Here is a 19,759-nt window from a genome sequence, read left to right as displayed (position 1 = left end):
GGACTTTCACAATTTAACAGCTTGAGCTCCATTCTCCAATTATGTTTCTATGAGAATCAAACCAAGAAATCCTGAGGAAATTTGTATCCAATTTGGAGGCCAAAACACCATGAGAATTTCTCTTAATCTGATCCCAAGATATGTTTACCTTTGTTTGGATAACTCTATCAAATCTAGCCCCGGGATATTTTACAGTAACATCCAGTGGTGGGATTCAACTTTTTTTACTACCAGTTCTGTGGTCGTGGCTTGGTGGTCGTGGCAGGGGAAGGTTACTGCAAAATCCCATTCCCTCCGCACCCCACTAATCTGCTTTCCAACTCCATTCTCCTGTGTAGGGCAACAAAAGAAGACCCAGCCGATCAGCTGGGACTCGGAGGCAGAGGATAGATGGAGGCGGGGCCAGTCAGATAGGGTATTGGCTGGTTCTCCGAACTACTCAAAATTTCTGCTACCGGTTCTCCAGAACTGGTCAGAACCTGCTCAATACCACCTCTGGTAACATCCCCTTTACTTTGCCTCCAGATACTGTTGAATTATACTTCCCATTTCCATTTCCTGATGGGTCATGCCACAACATTCAAACTATAACCCTCATGTTTTTTTTTCTCGAATTATAAGATTACTGTAAGTAGCCTTAGTTGATTTCTTTATTTGGCTAGCTAAGAAATTACAAAATTGAACTTCTGAAATGCAGTAAATGCAAAACTTACAGAACTAGTTTAAAGGAAGGGGAAGAGAAAGATAATGTTGGTGAGTAGAGGGAACTAGGGCACGAGGAAATGTCTTTAGAGATCAGAGGTGGTATTCAGCAGGTTCTGACCAGTTCTGGAGAACCAGTAGCGGAAATTTTGAGTAGTTCGGAGAACTGGCAAATCCCACCTCCGACTGGCCCCACCCAAATCTATTCTCTGCCTCCCATTGAGTCCCAGCTGATTGGTTGGGTCTTCTTTTGTTGCCATGCATAGGAGAACGGAGCTGGAAAACAGGTTAGTGGAATGGGGTAGGAATGGAGATTTTACAGTATCCTTCCCCTGCCATGCCCACCAAGCCACGCCCACAGAACTGGTAGTAAAAAAATTGAATCCCACCACTGTTAGAGATGTTTTCAAGGTACAGGCTATTCCTTTCTGCATTCTGATATTGAGTACTAATTGGTCACAGTAATTTCCTCTCTTAAAGGCAAGGGCACCTAAAGAGTTTCTAGGGAAAGCAGCAACCAGCAAGCCAGTTTGTTTCAGAAGGCAAGCATTCCTTGTTGTCTCCCTTTTTTTTAGTGTATCTTCCTTTCTATCCAATCAGAATAGAGCTGGAAGGGACCTTGGAGGTCTTCTAGTCCAACCCCCTGCTCAAGCAGGAGACCCGATACCTTTTCAGATAGGTGGCTATCCAGTCTTTTCTTAAAAACCTCCAGTGATGAAGCACCCACAACTTCTGAATGCAAAGCTGTTCCACTAGTTAATTGTCCTCCCTGTTAGGAACTGTCTCCTTAATTCCAAGTTGCTCCTCTCCTTGATTAGTTCCCATCCATTGTTTCTTGTCCTGCCTTCTGGGGCTTTGGAAAATAAGTTGATCCCTTCCTTTTCGTGGTAGCCCCTCAAATACTGGAATACTGCTGTCATGTTCCCCCATCTCACCCCAGTCCTTCTTTTCTCTAGATGAACCATATCCAAATCCTGCAACCGTTCTTCGTATGTTTTTGTCTCCAGGTCACCTTAGTTACTCTTCTTTGCACATTTTCCAAGGTCTCAATGTCTTTTTTTATAATGTTGTGACCAAAACTGGATGTAGTATTCCAGTTGTGGTCTTACTCAGTGTTGGGATTCAGATTTTTTTTTTACTACCGGTTCTGTGGGCATGGCTTGGTGGCGTGGCAGGGGAAAGGATACTGTAAAATCTCCAGTCAGAGGTGGGATTTGCCGGTTCTCTAAACTACTCAACATTTCCGCTATCAGTTCTCCAGAACTGGTCAGAACCTGCTGAATACCACCTCTGGCCTTACTATGGCTTTATAAAGCAGTACTGATATTTCATGTGATTTTGATTCCTTTGGAATATTTTGGAGTTGCAATTTCTAATTTCTTGTTAATGCTTTAATATCATTTTTCTCCTTATATAGGATTCTCTCATCTTCCTTTCATACTTCCATTTACATGAGACTGGTTATGGTACTAAATTCCTGTTTCTTGCTTCTTCTGGCAAGTTAGCATCTGGTATCAAGTTTTTCTATAAAATCTAAAAGAGATATGTGGGTGGGTGGGAAGTCAAGTAAATAGATCTATACATAATCATTGAAAGATGGAGATTGTATAACTTTAAGTTCAACTCATATGGTGGGGTTCTGAGTTGGAAAAAAAATGCACTAAACTGCGTATTAAGTGGCCACTTTGTCAAATAAACTGAGTTTATATTAAAAAAAGTTCCTTTCATGAATAACTCCATAATTTATTTTGCAGGATAAGCAGATTTCAGATCACATGTAAGCGAGGCTCTCCATATTCTGCATTAATGGCAGGCAAAAATCAAAATTCCATTTCATGATGATTTCCATGCTGTGTTGGATTTAAACTGTTATCAACTATTGCTGCTTTTAGCTTTGATAATGATATTGCTTTTTTCCTGTGTTTAAAAACAGTTGCTAATGGTAATGCTTGATAAATGTGGCTAGCACGGTGAAGAAATTCTTTGCATACCCATGAAAGAGACATTATTTTCTATGCTTCTTTCACAGTAGAATAATTTTTTTAAACATTTGCAATAGGAAGAGGAGAAATAATATATGCCCCTTATTAAGTGCTCAAGATGGCTAAAGGATCTGCCTATCTCTTTTCAGATTAAAATGCTTCTCATTTCCATTGAAAATCTCTTGTTGAGTATTTGCAGCAGTGCGGGGAAGTATCCCTATAATTTTAAAATCAAAAACAGATAAGCAAGCATGGGACATTGTAGCATTAAGTGCCAGCAAAGAGATGTTCACAACTTCTCTTCCCTCCCCATTGCAAATTTTAGAGAAAATGTCCCTATTTCTTGACAATTTTGTTCCCTTGTTTTCCATTCCACCCACCCTACAAGGAAATACTATATGTATGTACATTAATATGCACACACAATTAATTTATACTTTTCACTTTCTTTTAAGTTGTGTTTGGCAAGGTTTTATTCAGGAAACTCCTTCCACGTATTTTAAATACATCCATTGATGCCATAAAAATAGAAAGGGAGTGACAGCGTCTTGTCACTTTCATTTATTCAGACATTTCTAAGGTTTATAGTCTTGACTATTCCCATTTCATTTGTAGAATTATTGCTATAGCCATAACGACTTTTTTTTCCTTCCCTAAAATGAAAATTGGGGTATTCACATATCATTTCAGGCTTCATGTACTGAATTGCTGAAGCAAGAAAGAAATAATGGTAGCTATGTGATTGTGTGAATTTAGGTAAGTCCTGTCACACAAGTCAGAAAAATACAGGGGCTCGAAACAGCACAGAATGTCCTTCTTTCCTAGGGTGATTAATCCAGATCAATGTACAAGTAAACACTCTGGTATGAGGTGGACAGGGAAATAATTAAGTAATTTCTTCATTTTAGCAAAAAGCACTGAAGGAACCGCATGAAGGTTGATCTGAATAATCTGGCACAAAGAGAAAAATAAAGAATCGGTAGTAGCAAGCACAGGCTTTTGTGTTGTTCAATAATACACACAGAGAGAAAGGGGTGAGGGTAAGGTTCAAGGCAAGCGCAGAGTAACATAATTTCTCTCTGCACAATCACAAATAAAATGACTCTCAATTCGGCAGGATTAAATTAAAGACGGATCTTGTACTTGGCGATGGTTTGAGAGAAGTGAAGTTTGTAGTGCTTGTTTCATGAACATAAGTGGGTGTCTCTAGTGGCTATCTAGTAATTTCTTTATACTCAAGCATTTTCTATACAACATACAAATGCTAACTGGTTTTCTCACATGTTCATAATATCTTTTCCCTCTGCTACTTTTGAAATACTATTCAGGTAAGCCTTCCTATAAGAGGCTGATTTCAGCATCTGCAAATCCCAGCTTTAAAGGAGATAGCTATTTATAACAATTCTGTTCAATATTTCCCCCCCTATTCTGTAGAATATAATAGAACCTTTTATTTTATTCTCGCATTTTAAAAGTTTCTTAGATCAGGATTGAAAATCACTATTTCAAATCATTCTCTGTTTTCAGATCACCCCGAGAGCTTTCAGATACTCGCATTCAAGAGTGAAAGTTTAGCTGGAAGATTCAGGCTTGCTGACAGACACTGCAAGTTGGAAAGCAGAGTTTTTAATATATACATGCCCCCCCCATACACAAACATGCATGAAAGGAACATCAGTGCTAATTCTGAAGATATTTCTTTTGGTGTAAATGAAATAAAAGAAGGGACAAAACAAATTCTGCCTTGGTTTTCAAAGCGAACAGGTTTACTTAAGCTTTCTTCCAACATGGAGGTTCTGTGCGGTCATACGTTTAAAACATGACTTAATCATTGAATTTCTTCTCATGCTTACTGTTGAATATAACATTCACAGAAATTGTTTATTGAAAAATTCCATGAATTGTTTTTGTTGTTGTTTGTTTTTTTTAATAATTTTTGAGCTAGCAATCCTACACCTATTTAACCTGAGCATTAGCCCCACTAAAAGCAGTGGGAATTACTTCCGAAGAAGGGATTTTGGCATCTGGGAGGTTAATTTTCTTTATCAAAAGTGTACAAAAATTTCCTAATTTTGCAGAGTAGCAATTTGGTTTTAAAAAAAATCAGCAATGGGGGAAAATGTTGGTTATGCTGCACTAGACATTCAGTACTCAGGGGATCAATTATAAAAACACTCGTTCAGCTATTTCTATTCAAATGAACACCTGAAGAGAAGGTCTCAAATGGTTTTAAAAGTGTGTGGATATTACCGGATAAATGTTAGCCCAATAAAAGAGATCATCATCTGCTATTTGTATGCATTTACGTTGACACTAAAAAGATCTTTGTGAAGGATTGCTGCTGCCTCTTCTTCCTTTTTTCTCCACTTTTTTTGTAAGCATGCATCTTTTATCTCCTATTCCCTTAACAATTTGGGAATTAAAGAAAACATACCAGATGAGCTGTTCTTTCGGATTAAAGGGGCCGCATTTAGCCGCACACACCTGAAGAAGGAAAAAGCCTATTTCTTTTGCCACTTATAAATATGGAATGATGTGCTTGGAGGTGAAGTCACAAATTCCTAATAGATTTCATCAGTCAGTGCTTGAAAACAGTTACATTTACCCTTTGGTCTCAAGGCCTGGGACTTTTCAAGTCCAAATTGTACTAGCTTCCTCCTCCAGTTCCTTTTTGGCCATTTCTCCCACCACCTCCCAATTTTTTCTTTCCATCTTATGAAAAACCTTACCACACCCATTTAAGGAGTACTGCCCTCCAGTACTCCTATGTTTAATTAGAAAGGCTGAACAATTATTCAAAGAGGCTATACTTTGCAATATGCCGATCCAGATTGTCTATTCTTGGAACTGGAAGAGGCATGATGTGTCAGATGATGACAGTCTACCAAGACTTGGGGCTTCTGAAATGAACACCGGCATGGAAGCAGACCAATATAGTTTTGGTGCTCAGGAGGAAAAAAGAGAGAAGGGGAGGAGGAGAAGGAGGGAGGGAGGGAGAGAGATGCCAGTAACAGCACTGGAAGCAGCTTTACCATCTGGAAAGCAAACAAACAAACAGCTCTTAAATGTCAGTGAAGAATATGGTATAGTTATATATGTAAAGTATTTTTATTGATTTCTGTAAACTGCTATAGCAACCTTTTAGGTGAAGTGTGAGATTTAAAAAGTAAAAAAATAAATATCAAGATTAATAACTTAAAGAATTATCTGGAAGTATGTAGCTAGGGACAGCGGAGAAAAATAAAGAGACAGCAAATAATATTCACAATGAAAATATTTTATTCCTGATATAAATTCCTTCTATGAAAAATGATGTGTGATTTGGAAACACAAACATTAAAACTATTGTGTTACTTCCAATCTCTCATACTCTTTCAACAAGGTAATTTTTTTCTCTTTGGGATTTGAGATTTTAAACCAGGAAAGACAAGGTTAAACTTTTAAAAGAGAAAATAAATTTATTTATATAATCATAGTGTTTCTTTGTTAAGCATTTCAGTGTCAAATGTAGCAATGTTTTAAAAACTAAGCAAGATATTCATGATTTTTATACCCGTTGATAACCTTTAATCTAAATGCAACTCTTATTTGTTTATTCCCATGTAGAAAAGTCATACCAAATAGCACAGTCCTATGATGCTTTCATACTTCTATGATTATATCTAGTTGCTTTAAAAATGGGGAGGGGGGAGAAAACCTAAGAATAAAAATAGATTTGTGAACATGCATTTGCAGTGACTGATTTTCTTGGAGAGCAAAAATAATTTCTGTGGTCCATAATCAAATCAATCTTTTTTTAATTCATTCATTCTTAACTGCATACTGATGAGGAGAGAAAGGAGCTAGTACCACCTTTTAAGCAATGAATACTTTGTAATATTTTTCACTCAAAAGTAACGCCATTTCTCTTCCCCTTTCTAGCTCTGAGATTCCAAATATACTGCCTGGGAGGGGGGGTCAGAGATGGTTTATCATGCAAACACACAATTGTACATTGAAAGCATTTGTTATATATGTCCACTTGATCCTTCTTTATCCCCGAACCTTTATTGTTGCTTTCATCACTATGTTTTGAAGAAGGAAACAAAAATTACTCTGAAGGATAGCAACTGTCAAAAAGCAAGCTCTGATTCCAAATCTTACAGTGACACCTGCAGTCGAGTCATATTCATTGATAATTTTATCCTGAGGCATAAATGCATCCCTTGTGCCATCAGTAACATGCCAATATTTATTGTGCTGGTCTATTGAGGTACAAAATTATATTGGACAATGCCCATCCCAAAGAAAGTATGAATGAAACTTCTGTTTATCAGACAAATATCAACATTATTTGCATTAAAGCTGTCAGTCACTTGGAACCTAAAACTCTATTGTATGATATGAGAAAAACCTGGGCATATGGTCCATGGTGATTCACTAGCAGTTCATCTTATTAATCTAATTCATCTAGTATATTCATGAACAGTGAAAGACAATTTGGTAATAGTATATAGCATGTGAACTTAAGTTTCTCACCTTTCTGTCTCCAGTTAAAGAGACTGGACAAAACTTCTGCTTGATGAAACTCTGTAAAGTTGATCCAGATGAACCAGTCATCTATTTCAGTATAAGTCTGTAAAGATTTTATATTGGTCCTGCTTCTGTGCTTTTAATAATATCTTTAAAATACTAGGGAAGCAACGCATAGAAAAAGGTCATCAACTTTGTATATCCCAGAGTGAAAGACAGAGAATAATCTTAACCCACTGGGAAGCGAATGATCTATTACAAGGGTGTCATACTCATGTTGTCATGGCTGCGTCATGTGACCTATCAGGCCTTTCCCCTCTTCGCTACATCGGGCATGGCCAGCACATGATGCATCCAGCCCGTGATGAACAGCCCTGGTCTATTGGAAAGTTAGAAAAGGAACAGCTTGAGAAAATAAATTATCTGAAAATCAGGAAGTCTCCCTTTCTTAAACATACCCAAATGGAAACAGGATGATTGTGGATGGTTTAATTTACATTTCTGGATAGGGTAGAAAGTTGAACTAGTTTAAAGGTAAGCTTCTTTAAATATAAAATACTGTTTTTAAGATAAGACCTGGTCCATGGGCCTTGAGTTTGGCACCCTGGCCTAAAGTGTACCATTGCTCCTGCCTCAATGCAATCTTAGGGAAAGGAAAATATTGCCCATTTGTCTCAAAATTCTATTCCCCTTTTATAAAATAAAACAGAAGAAAAAGTACAAATTATGTTCTGATTTTCCTGTTTTCATATACTCTGATCATAGTCATATATATACTATCACAAGCAGGACATTAAGAGGTGTGTGTGTGTCTGTGTGTCTGTCTGTGTCTGTGTGTTGTAACACCAATATTTTGAAATAATCATGATAATTTAAGTAGAAATATACACATAATCAAGCACATACTACTATAAGGTTACTATTTAAGAAGACCTCTCCCTAAGTGGAAAGTTGTGCAGAATAGGCAGGGCAAGAATTGCTGAATTCATTTTACAAATGGCTTCTTAATTCAAAAATAGCCCAACCCAACTTGCAACAGTCTATGAATAATAGAGCCTGACTTATACTTGAATCTGGAATGAGAGAATCTGTATTCTTCCATTATGCAGCTTTATTGTGTCTTCAGCCATATTATGAGCTTAATAAATAAATGCCAGGACGATGGCATTTGTTGTCACAAAAAAAAATTAAATTTGCAATTAAATTAGAATTATATAAATGGTCAAGGCATGCCATATTTCTTTGAAACTGGTGTGTAAGGGGTTGAGCTATGCATCCTTCAGATCTGTTTTTTAAACTGCCCCCACCCAACCTCCTCTGTCTTTTGCTCTGAAGGACCAAGTTTCAGAGAAATTACTCCAAGGATTTACCAAACCTATCCTGATTATACATATAACTTTTCATTTGGAGAGAAAATAGACATTGTTCAAAAGGCTATCTACAAATAGATTGAAAGTTTTTGTGCAAATATTTTAGAAAGGAATAATTACGCTCCTTTCTGCACAGATTGGAGCTATTAGAAAGTAGAAGAACTTATTTGACTTCTGCATAAAAAAAAATTTAGTCCTCACCTCAGCCAGTTAAATAAAGCCACTACAAAATGTCTTCTACTTATAAGGATAAGAGTAGTGAGATGACTATAATAAACGGTTAGATCAAGAATATCTTCTAAAGTTCTCTCCAGGTCATCACCAAGTCAATGTGATTCGGCAACAAGTTGCAGTTTGATTTCAAGAACCACTCTGCTGTAAGAGTAGATTTATCACTTATTGAATCACACTGTCTACCTTCCCTTTTCATCAAAGTATTTGGTGCTAAGTGTAAAAAAAATGTTTAAAACAAAAATAGTGTTTCTTTAAACAATAAAAATCCTTTTTTGCACATGGAAGAATTTTCAAATAATATATCAGAGATAGAATGTCAGAGGATTCATTTTTCCGTGAATGAGGACCCCAATCTGCATGAAATTTTTGGTTGATGCTGAGTTGGAGCACAGCTTTAGTGCAAAGTAACATGTTCCAAAGGTGCTATATTATTAATAGCACAAGAATAAGCTACAGCTAGTTTCTGGTTCCTTGGCAACCTTTGTCTTCAAAAACTGTTCTACGTGGGTTTTATATGCCAGTGAGAATTGGTCCTCAGGAGTGCAGGCCCAAAAGTTTTGTTGCATTGCAGGTAGTCCAGAATTGGGACCAGAATTTCCATTGCTAAAGCAGTTATGTGAGTTGAGAAGATAATCTGGCTCCCTTATTGAAGCTGGCTGGGAATGATCACATGACCTAGGGACACTGCAACCATCGCAAATACATGTCAGTTACCAAGCATCTGAATTTTGATCATGTAACTGTGAAAATGTTGTGACTGTAGTAAGTGTGAGGATAGGTTGGATGCCACTTTTTTCTGTGCCACTGTAACCCTGAACAGTCCCTAAATAAATGCTTTATAAGTTGAGGACTACATGTACTATGAATTACTAGGAGCCTTTCACTTCATCTTGAGTATGAACCAACTGGGAAAAGAGGGAGATATCTGTAATGTGCTACTTGTTTTGCCATTTCACTACTGTTATTCTGCTTTACCATGCTGCTTGTAAAATGAACCAAGTAGTCATAACATTATAAGGAAGGCACTGGGCTTTATCTCTAATTTTGTGTTCTTGAATTTCTCTGATCAGCTGCCAGAGACAGAATGGGAGAGATCATTGCAAAGTTCAGATCTAGTATTCTTCCTCCTCTTCCTCCATCAATCACTCCTTGAAAACTTTATAATTTGCTGGTCTTCTCATGTATTTGAGTGGCAAATCTCTGATCTGATTCCTCCAATATGCAAATATCTTTACTACGAATGTGTGTAAGAGCGACTATGTTCAAATGTGCAAAAAAAAAAAATCCTTTATAACTTTTCTCAATATTCTGCTGATTGCCAGCTCAGTAGCAGATGTGCTGTGCTTAATGGTGCATATACAAGAAGCGTTCCCTAATCCCTAAATGAATTTCTTATCTCTAAATATATACAGGATAAGCTATATAAACTCCATTTAGTTACTCTGCTATTAAATCTACCAGAACTGAAAAGGCAATGAATATTGTTAAAGCTAGCACCTGTTAATGAAAAAAAATATTATGTCCCCTCCCCAATACAAAACAACAATGCCAACAAATCAAAATTATCAAAACAGAAGTTAAGGCAAGCTAGGATTGTTTAGGCTCAGTGAGGGAGCATTTGGCACTTTCACTAATGATGAAAGATTTTCATTCCCATGTTGAAAAGTAAGAGGTATCAGCCCATTACAAGATCATGGGTCCCCTCTGTGAATTTACCAGACTTATTGGTAGATGGAGCTAATATGGATAAAGGGAGATGTGTTCAGAATGAATATTTCATTAGGGTATTTCTTAATAAAGGTTTAGGAACTGCTAGAACAATTGGTACAAGCTGAATTACTTTTCTGCTTCTTGTACAAAGCAAGATCCTTACTTTATTCAGATTAGTAGTAACACCACCACATAGATCTCTGGAATTAATTTTCTCTTTGAGAATGAGAGTTCAATTCAAAACCAGTGTAAAAAAAAACCCTATTAGAAAGGAATGAAAGGGCCTTCAGGTTGTCCCTAAAAATTTGGCACCCGAATAATTTAAGCAGACAAATGATCACCTGGCCCATTACCCCCACCCCCGGTAGTAAAAGGCACTTTTGTGCTGCAATTCCATTAATTATTTCTGAGGTTTATAGTCAAAACACATAGCAATGATGCCAGAGACAAGAAGATTGGCCTGGATATACAAGACCTAATGATGTCAGTCTTACCGGACTTCCCACCAAGCTCAGCGCTACATTTTGCCATATACTTAATCCTGAAAACAGAGACTTGATTACAGCAAAAGCTGATAGAGATAATACTGCTAGATAAATTGCTTAACTGCAGCTAAAATAAAGCCATACCTATAGAGAAGAGCTGCCTCCTGCAGAATGTAGAAATCAGGTCTGGAGTTTACATTTTAGAATTTTGTCTCCCACATTTTTGAATCAGTGAAAAGTGGGCTCCTCTCTTATTAGGAGTGAATCTAACCTGCTCAATGTGTACACAAGAAGTTGGTCTGGCTAGAGAACCACTGCTTCTCAGCTCTCCCACTGCAGCCCTTATATTTCCCATGCTTAGGGTAGAGTAGAATATACACAAATAAGATGGTGATGGCAGATGCTTTTGTTATTTTCATGTTCACTGTTGCTTGTATTGGTCAGAGGGAAGAAGCTGGAGAACAGTAACAAGAGCAACAGTGGAGTGGGGGAGGAGCATCCCTTCCTTTTAAAAAAGGTAGCTTGAAGAATAGCCAGCGATGTGAACTTATGGTTGTGGTAAACGTGCAATGCATGCTATAACAAAAGCACAGCAAGTATAGACAGGTCTGCCCCATCCTTTTAAGAACAGAGCAGTGGGATTCAGCAATCTGGATGGTCCACATAGTAGTACTACTGCAAGGACATCACACCTTTTTTTTTTCCTACATAGCTCTGGCAGGTAAGGGGATCCTATTTATATTACTCTGTAAGCCAGAGTTGCCTTGATGAGATGGATGGCATATAATTTTGGTAAATTAATAATTCTGCACCCCTTTCACTTTTCGGTGTCCCAGTGGAAACATAATGGAAGTGAATGCTAAAATTAATTGCACTCCATTTAAGACAAAGCCTTTCTTTATACTGGATGATCAAGCCTAGGGTTGGATGGGTGTGGGATAGTACAACCAGCAGCCTTGCAGAGATGCAGCTTTCAGCATTTAGTGCTTCAACTTGCAGCGCACCTGCCTACATTATGCTCAGATATGTCCAGCCAGTTCTATTGTCACCTTGGATAAACATTAAAACATTTACCATGTTTATGATGGAAAACATGAGAAGGAGGGAGGGAAATTTCTCCAAACAAAGAAAAGCCAACGTTTAAAAGAGAAATTGCTTATCCATATGCAAATGTTTTGCGATTATTCCATAGAAAAGCTGTGTCCTAGTTTTTGAAATATATATTTCACTTTATGTTGCACACAGCTGGGTTTATATTGGCACTCATGCTAATATGCAAAATACAAGTCTCTTGCATTCAGAAATGACTCTCTTTATAAAATGCCAGGAGGGCACCTGCTTTCTTTTGAAGGCTTGATCGTGCCAAACACTGAGCAGCCGTTTGTGGCCATTTTCCAGCTCTGACCACATAGCTTTCCTGGCTTCATGCCAACTCAAGACCAAAGAGTGTTTACTTCAATTGCTATGGCCTGGTCAAAAAGTTTCACACATTCCATGGGAAGGCTGCAATAATGAGATGCAGCACATTGAAGAGAGAAGGATGTCAAAGTTGATTGTGCGCAGTGTAATTACAGGGAAGCTTAGATGCACTCACACACTCACACAGTGTCCTGATCAGCTGGATGAACAGGAGTCTCATCTGCATAATACAAAATACTCCTCACATACAGAATATTAACCAGTCTTTGCAAAACTTAGATTGACATTCACACGGTTGCTGGGCTAATCAGAAGCTACAATTCACATTCATTTGGAAAGTGAAGAGTGATATCGACTGCAAGGGATGTGCTGTTGTATCACTGTACAAAGAAGTCATTACTCTGCCAGAAACAAATCTGTTATTTGATGAAGTTTTAGTTTCCTGGAAAATGTTTGAGATCCACTTCCATGGACTTTACCAACTCATCTGATTCTTTTCCAAACCACTATTCTCTATGACATCCCTGCATTTCACATGATAATTGCTAGAGAGACATGTAAAACAATTACACAGCTAAAGAACTCTGCATGTGATTTCCCAGTTCAAAATTCAGAAAGGAGAAGAAAGGATGGCCAGCCTGTTTGCCAGTTCAAAAAAACTTGTTTTTGAAAACATTTATGAACAAATGAGAAGCTCCCATAGACTCTTGCATTATCATTGCAAAGCCCCACCTATAAGCCAATTCACATCACCCAAAAGTTGTGTTTTCCCTTTGTGACTCCCAATGTGAGGCTTGTTCTTCTCCAGAGAAAAATGAATGATTCTGAAGAAAAGAGCTTCATCAACATAGCTCTTGACATTGCTTTATTACCAAGTCAGAGAACTAGATCATTTTTTGGTTAAATCTCATTTGCCTTAATTATCAGGAACTGCTTAGTTTTTTTTGCTGTTGTTGCATTAACTACTTTACTTTAATTTTCTGAGTGCACTTTCAGGACCTTAAGATTGCTACTAGAAGGTGTCTTGTTTCTCTATGGAACTGAATAGCCCATAAATACATCATCAGATGGTTCAGTGGAAGAACATATGCTTTGCATATAGAACCATACAGAATGCATGTTTTACATCCAGATCGAATCCCTACCATCTTCAACAGAAGCGAATGTTAAAGTTTTCTATCAGGAATTCAATAGTTCTGTCCAATTAGATCAGCATAGTCAATCAACTTCACAACTTAATTTTTCATTCCTTTTAACCCAGGTAGAATAAATTTAGATGACTGCCCAAGATCACTGTTGAACTCTAGAAGTCTTCCAGGTTTCATTTTAAAAAAAAATGCAAGTTACCGATGATGTCATTATCATTAATCAAAATCTCTCCTTCCCCTCCCCTTCATATTTCTGTATTTAGTTAACAGTGTAATTAGAGGCAAGTGGGAAAACAGCACTGTCAAAGAACAGCCTGCATCAAGTGCTTTGTTATTCCCTTATGATTTTGAATAGAAACTGGAGAGAACATTTTAATTAGCATGTTAGGGCTATTTCACACATTACAAAACAATAAACCCAGGTTTGCCATAGTATTTGCAGTCAATAGGAAATTGCCACTGACCTGATTTTCTGAGAATTCCTACAGATATGTGGGCTTTTTCACATAATTATTTTTTGCATTTTGGAAGCATAAACTTTACAATATTATATGCAAGGACACCCATAACATGCAGTTCAGAACTGACTATAAAACAGATTGTCATACACAATTGAAAGTCTTGTTGGCTTAATTGTAAAACATATAAAATAAACAAAGGGAATAAATACTATAAATATGTTACAAGGGAAGAGCGGCAGGTCTCAAAGAAATAAATATTCGTCTGTGTTCACAAGTAATTACATGCTATCATTTTGTAATAAAAACCTATGGTAATGGGTAAATTGTGATCCTACAGATGTGGTTGAATTAAAGAAATATAATACAGGTTTGCGTTCTTCATCCTTGATTTTTCATTGAATGGCAGCACCTTCTTTGTCTTCATTAAACTTAGTTCTCACTCATACAGCCCTTTGAGTTATTAAGACACTGTTCTAGAACATCAACATCTTCTTGAGGAGTGAATTTCAGTCCTCAAGAAGCTTCAACCCCAATATAAACAATATATTTGTTTAGGAAAGATGTTTACTGCTCATTCACTCCCTGAAAAAGGACTAAACCTAGTATGTCTCAGCACCTGATTGGTTATGTCAGAACTCAAAAGCAAAGGTTAATACTTGGGTAGGAGACCATCAGAGAATTCCAGGGCTGTAGCCTAGACAGAAACCTTCTCAAAAAATGCTGGTGGCAATCTAATCTGGTACTGCTGTCAAGCAAATTGCAGAACTGTGCCCATGTAGTCATTACCGGATGAGCTGAGATGAAATCAAATGTGCTTTTAACTTGGACATAATATCCCTAGACCTCAGGGTCTAGGAACATCTCCTGTTCACCAGAACTACCATATTAGAAATGGTAGTCATGGTCTTTGGTTCTTTTAAAAAATTTTCTAGTATAGAACCAGGTAAAACATGCTTCTGAAAAAAAACATATGTGCAGTTCAAAAGAATGGAAAGAAGATCCACGAGAGACTACTCCTTTAGTACTGTAAATTACTAATATTCAGGAGCTATCAAATGCCAATAAAGAAGAAAGAATGACATGGAGGAATCCATGGCTGGATAATGGAACAGCAAGCTGGACAACTCCATACTAAAACATTTGGTTGCAGATCACATTTTTAATATGATTTGGTTTTACTGTGGAAAAGAGAAGCCAAGGGCTTGGAGGTTTTAACAATAAAAATGTTATTTAATAATAGCTCTGGCTTCTGACATGACAGTTGATTTCCATTAACCTTTAAGTTTAATTATGCATGCCAAAATTTGCCAAATAAATATATTAAAAGTACATTTCAATCCCTGGCACTGCTTCCCAAAATACTTCTGCGATATTATCTCCCACAAAATCCAGCTTTTCTGATACCGAGCGGACACATATCCCTAGTTCCAATATATATCGGCAAATAAGCTTATAATTAAAATAGTATCTCAAAGTTCATACTCTCCCATTTAACCCCATCTGCAGACTATTGGCGATATTGTTATCAAGTGACTTTTGTGTTTATGTTTTACTGCATTTGTCTGTTATTCAAATTTTTGCACGACTTCATCCTAATCATTCACACGCACCATCAAGAAACCAGGGACAGTGAAGGAGGAAAGGAGTCAAGAGAATTAGAGATTCCACGTCCATCACTATGCACCTTTCAGCCCTTCTACTGACTCCCTGGGTGACCTTGGTTAAATTGCAACCTTTCTGTCTTCCTTTATCCACCTAATATGAATCTAACTCCTATGGCCCAATATTTGTTTAGCTTCTAGTCTGTTATGAAGCTTAATTAATGTTTGCCAAAAGCTTTGAGATCAGATGATTGAAAGTGCTAATATAAAGTTCAAAATATGACAACGACAATGAAGGTGTTTTGGGGAGGCAGTGAATGGACATTTTGGCTAAGTGCCAGAAACTTTAATTGGACCAAATAGCTTCTATTTGAATTCATTCATTAAAAATATCCAAGTTCTTTAAATAAGGATTTAAATATATTCATCTGTATATAGATCCAGTTGCCTATATTTCTGATTTGAAAACAGAGCTACCAAACGGGGAAATCAACTATCAAGTCTTAAGCATTGTGCCGTAAATAAGATCTGCTTTACATAGTTTGTATCCTCTGTGGACAAACATCCAACACAAATTACAAGCAAAACCTTTCAGTTTAAGCAATAAAGTGCTTCTTGTTTTTTTTAAATATAACCTTTAGCAAAAAGATGAATGTGTTATATGTCATATTCAATGCTGCCATATTAAGCAGCAAAAAGGAAATTAAAATTTAAATATAAAAGAATTCGGGTTTTTGAAATCTTAAATGTCTCCAAACCTTTCCAATTATTGTAGCTGCCATGATAAAATTAAGGGACATCCACACGTAAGCTGCCTTAAGTCTCCAAAGATAGGATATATATTCACTAAGGTATTAAGTGATCATTAGAATTATCATTTTACTTCTTTTAACCCAACAAAACAATGAAAATTATGTAAAGGGATCAAGCTTGTCCATTTTTCTGACAGTTAGCAATACACAGAACAGACTGGGAAGAAATGTAGGGTAGCAGCAGCTGGATCAAAGCCCAAAGTTATGACTCCTCCATACTAAGACACCCTCCCCTCTACCTTACCCCTGGCATGCGACTATGCAGCTTTCTGTATCTTTGGAGTTTAGGAGCATCGCCAGGATCCAGGACTTTCATCAAAATGATGGAGGCAGCATCCTACAGCTGTAATGTAAGCTCCACTCCATTTGTATGTGCAAGGTCGCAATGGACAGACAAAAGGGTTCTAACCTGTACCTCATAGGCACAATGTTGTTTTCATCATTTGTTCCACCTCCATTGATGGGATGCTAGACTAACCAAAGCTCACCCAAAGAACTTCATGACCAAACCAGAGCGTGAATCTGAATCTCACAATCAACTGCTTCTTCTCTTGACTCTGTCAAGCTATCTCAATATTTCCTTTGGGAAATCCTGTTGTGTTCGGGGTGCCTCTCTTTTCTCCTCTCTTGTCAAATTAGGAATTGAGCAGCTTTCATGTTGATATTCAAAATTTGGAATATACAATGCACAAACCAAATTGAATGATTTTCAGGCATTTGTTCAGGCATTTGTTCTTTTAAAGGTTATTTTGACATGGCTGTTATTTTTGCTTTTTAAAAAATATATATTTATGTATTTTGTTCTTTTGAAATGCTTTCTTTTAAAAAATACTTGGTGAGATTAATTGCTTCTTAAAATGCTTACAAAACATTCTGAAGATAAAATAATCCCTTTTTTATTAAGTGACAGTGGTAGAGCAATATTTCTATCATGAGAAAAAAGTATATTTGGTCTAGGGCATTTAGAAATATTAAAAATAGATTATTTCTAATCATGATTTAAGTAGTTCTTAATTTTTCATAATTGTTTTTGTACTTACTAAAATTCTTAAAGGAAAAATAATTTTTAAAAATTATTTCAATTCCTCATCCAACTTAAGTCAATTAAAATAATCTATTTCCTCATTAAAAGAATTATATATAACAGCAATATTTTAGTGAAAAGATAATGGACCTAACACTTTTAGAACAAAATTTTGATTCTATATACAATATTTGGATACACTTGGATTCTATAATCCAAATCCTACATTAAAAACAAATACCAGCATAAAACAAAATTACAAAACATTGTTTTCTCAAATGTTAAGCATTTATTTCTTAAATGTTAAGCAGACGTGCATTTTAGTTTAAAATGTTCATAAATGTTTAGGCGAGGGAATCTTTGAATATTTAATAAATTTATTATGAATGGGCCATGAAGCTCATAATGAAACTCATATTTCCTTTCCCCTGGATCAAGGAAGCTAATCCTAACCCAAATACCAGCATAAAACAAAAATAACCAGCAATAACAAAATATATTACTATTATGAAAGCTCTGAAAGCCTCCACATCACTGATAACTTTCACATAATATGTAAGCAAAGTCACTTCTCTGTTGGAGGCAGTATTCTTGGCTGTGACAGCAAAACATGCCCTCTGAGGCTGGTGGAAAATATTTTCCCAACTATCTATCTCTTTTTGATACTTCAGTACCAGGTTTGGTACTGAAGGACTGAATGTAGATGCCACTGAAACGGAAGATTCCAGGAAGTGCATAGTATGCTGGGGCATTCACTGGGTGGAATTTAACATTGGATCACAATACATAAAATGAAAGGGCCGAACTTTTCTAAGATAAATTTTTCCTCCAACTTAAGATAAAGTGGTAATACAGAAATTCCAAACTGAAACCCATGAATTTACCAAATATAGAAATCTGACAAATATGTAACCCCCACAAATCCACTCTTACAGGTGCCATAGTTTCAAGTGTTTAAATGTTCAGTTTCAAGTTTTTAAGTCTCCTATCAAATCTACAAGTGGGAATCCCAAAGATACTTTTTACCTGGACGATTGAGAATCTCCATAGACATACAAGTGTAAAGTATATCTTGAGAGTAACCATTTGGTATAGCGATTAAGGCACCAGACTAGAAGCTGGGAGGCCCCATGTTCTAGTCCTGCCATAGGCACAGACCCAGTTGGGTGACCTTGGGCCAGATATTCTCAGCCCACATCAGCTAGCTACTTCTGAAAATCTTGTCAAGAGAATTACATGGACTTGTGTAGGCAGTTACAAAGAATCAACATTGACTTGACACAAATAAAATAAATATAAAAAGGTGTCTTGAACTAGTTTTCCAGTATATTATACACACTCTTTCTAGGACTGAGCTTTATATTTGTTTTTTTAAAAATCTCAAACACTTCTATCAACTATAGCATTTATAACACTCAGATATCCATAACTCACTTGTATCCATTATGACTCCAAACTGCCACTTTTATATGCGTACATATAATGTTTACATATAAAAACATGACTGCTATTATATAAAAACATTTTTATTATAAATGTGCATATAAAATGTGACTTTTATGTGCATATTTAACTGTTTTCTGTGGGATGTTCAATCTGGTACCTGTCATGAACAAAGTAATACTGTTGTTCATTACACAAAATACATATCTCTACATTTGCAGGAAGGTGGAATTTGAGGTCATATACTATTTGTCCTACAGAGCAATCATTGTAAAAAAAGAAAACCCCAGACACTGCTGTTGTGTTAGAAAATTATCCACCCACTTTTACTGAAAAAAAAAAATCATCTTTGGGTAGAAACACTTATTTAAAAGCGGCAATTTAATGTTAAGCCTCTATAGACAATTAATGCACAGTTTTTCAACTGGTTACAAAACAATTTTATTTGAATTCAGCTTCTCTGCACTTTGCTTTAGTTTATTTTGCTTTAATTTTTATTGAAATAATGATGAAATTCCTAATGTGCTTAAAGCAAATTAAAATCAGTTCCCTTTAGCACTATAAATATCGTGAATATGAACATGGATTGAAAAAGGAATATAGACTGCTTGTCATGATTCAACCCTCATCTAAATAAGATCGCAAACATTGTGGAATTTAGTATCAACAATATGACATACTAAACATCACTTGAAAGCCATTAAGGTTCTAATATAAACCAAAACAGATCCAGCAATGGTTCATTGTGATATCTTTTTTATAACAACACCCTGACTCGGAAGTTTGATAGCAAACTTAGCACTCTTTTGGTGATAATAGTGGCAGATGTTCAATGCTTATAGATTTTAAATATTCA

The 19,759-nt window shown here is 36.4% G+C and overlaps 1 long non-coding RNA gene across 1 annotated transcript; it reads right to left on the bottom strand.

Moving 5' to 3' along the window:
- Positions 1–3,140: 3,140 nt before the first annotated feature.
- On the bottom strand, positions 3,141–11,175 carry LOC148133465 (uncharacterized). The gene is made up of 2 exons (XR_015746835.1): positions 7,203–11,175; positions 3,141–5,719 (listed from the first exon to the last, which is right to left on the bottom strand). It is a non-coding gene; the product is annotated as an uncharacterized LOC148133465 (long non-coding RNA).
- Positions 11,176–19,759: the final 8,584 nt, after the last annotated feature.

Source organism: Notechis scutatus, chromosome 1 (genome assembly GCF_049901735.1).
Source record: "Notechis scutatus isolate UNSWTSFEM ecotype Mainland chromosome 1, rNotScu1.2, whole genome shotgun sequence".
Classification (NCBI taxonomy): domain Eukaryota; kingdom Metazoa; phylum Chordata; class Lepidosauria; order Squamata; family Elapidae; genus Notechis; species Notechis scutatus.
This window is presented reverse-complemented; position numbering and strand designations above follow the sequence as displayed.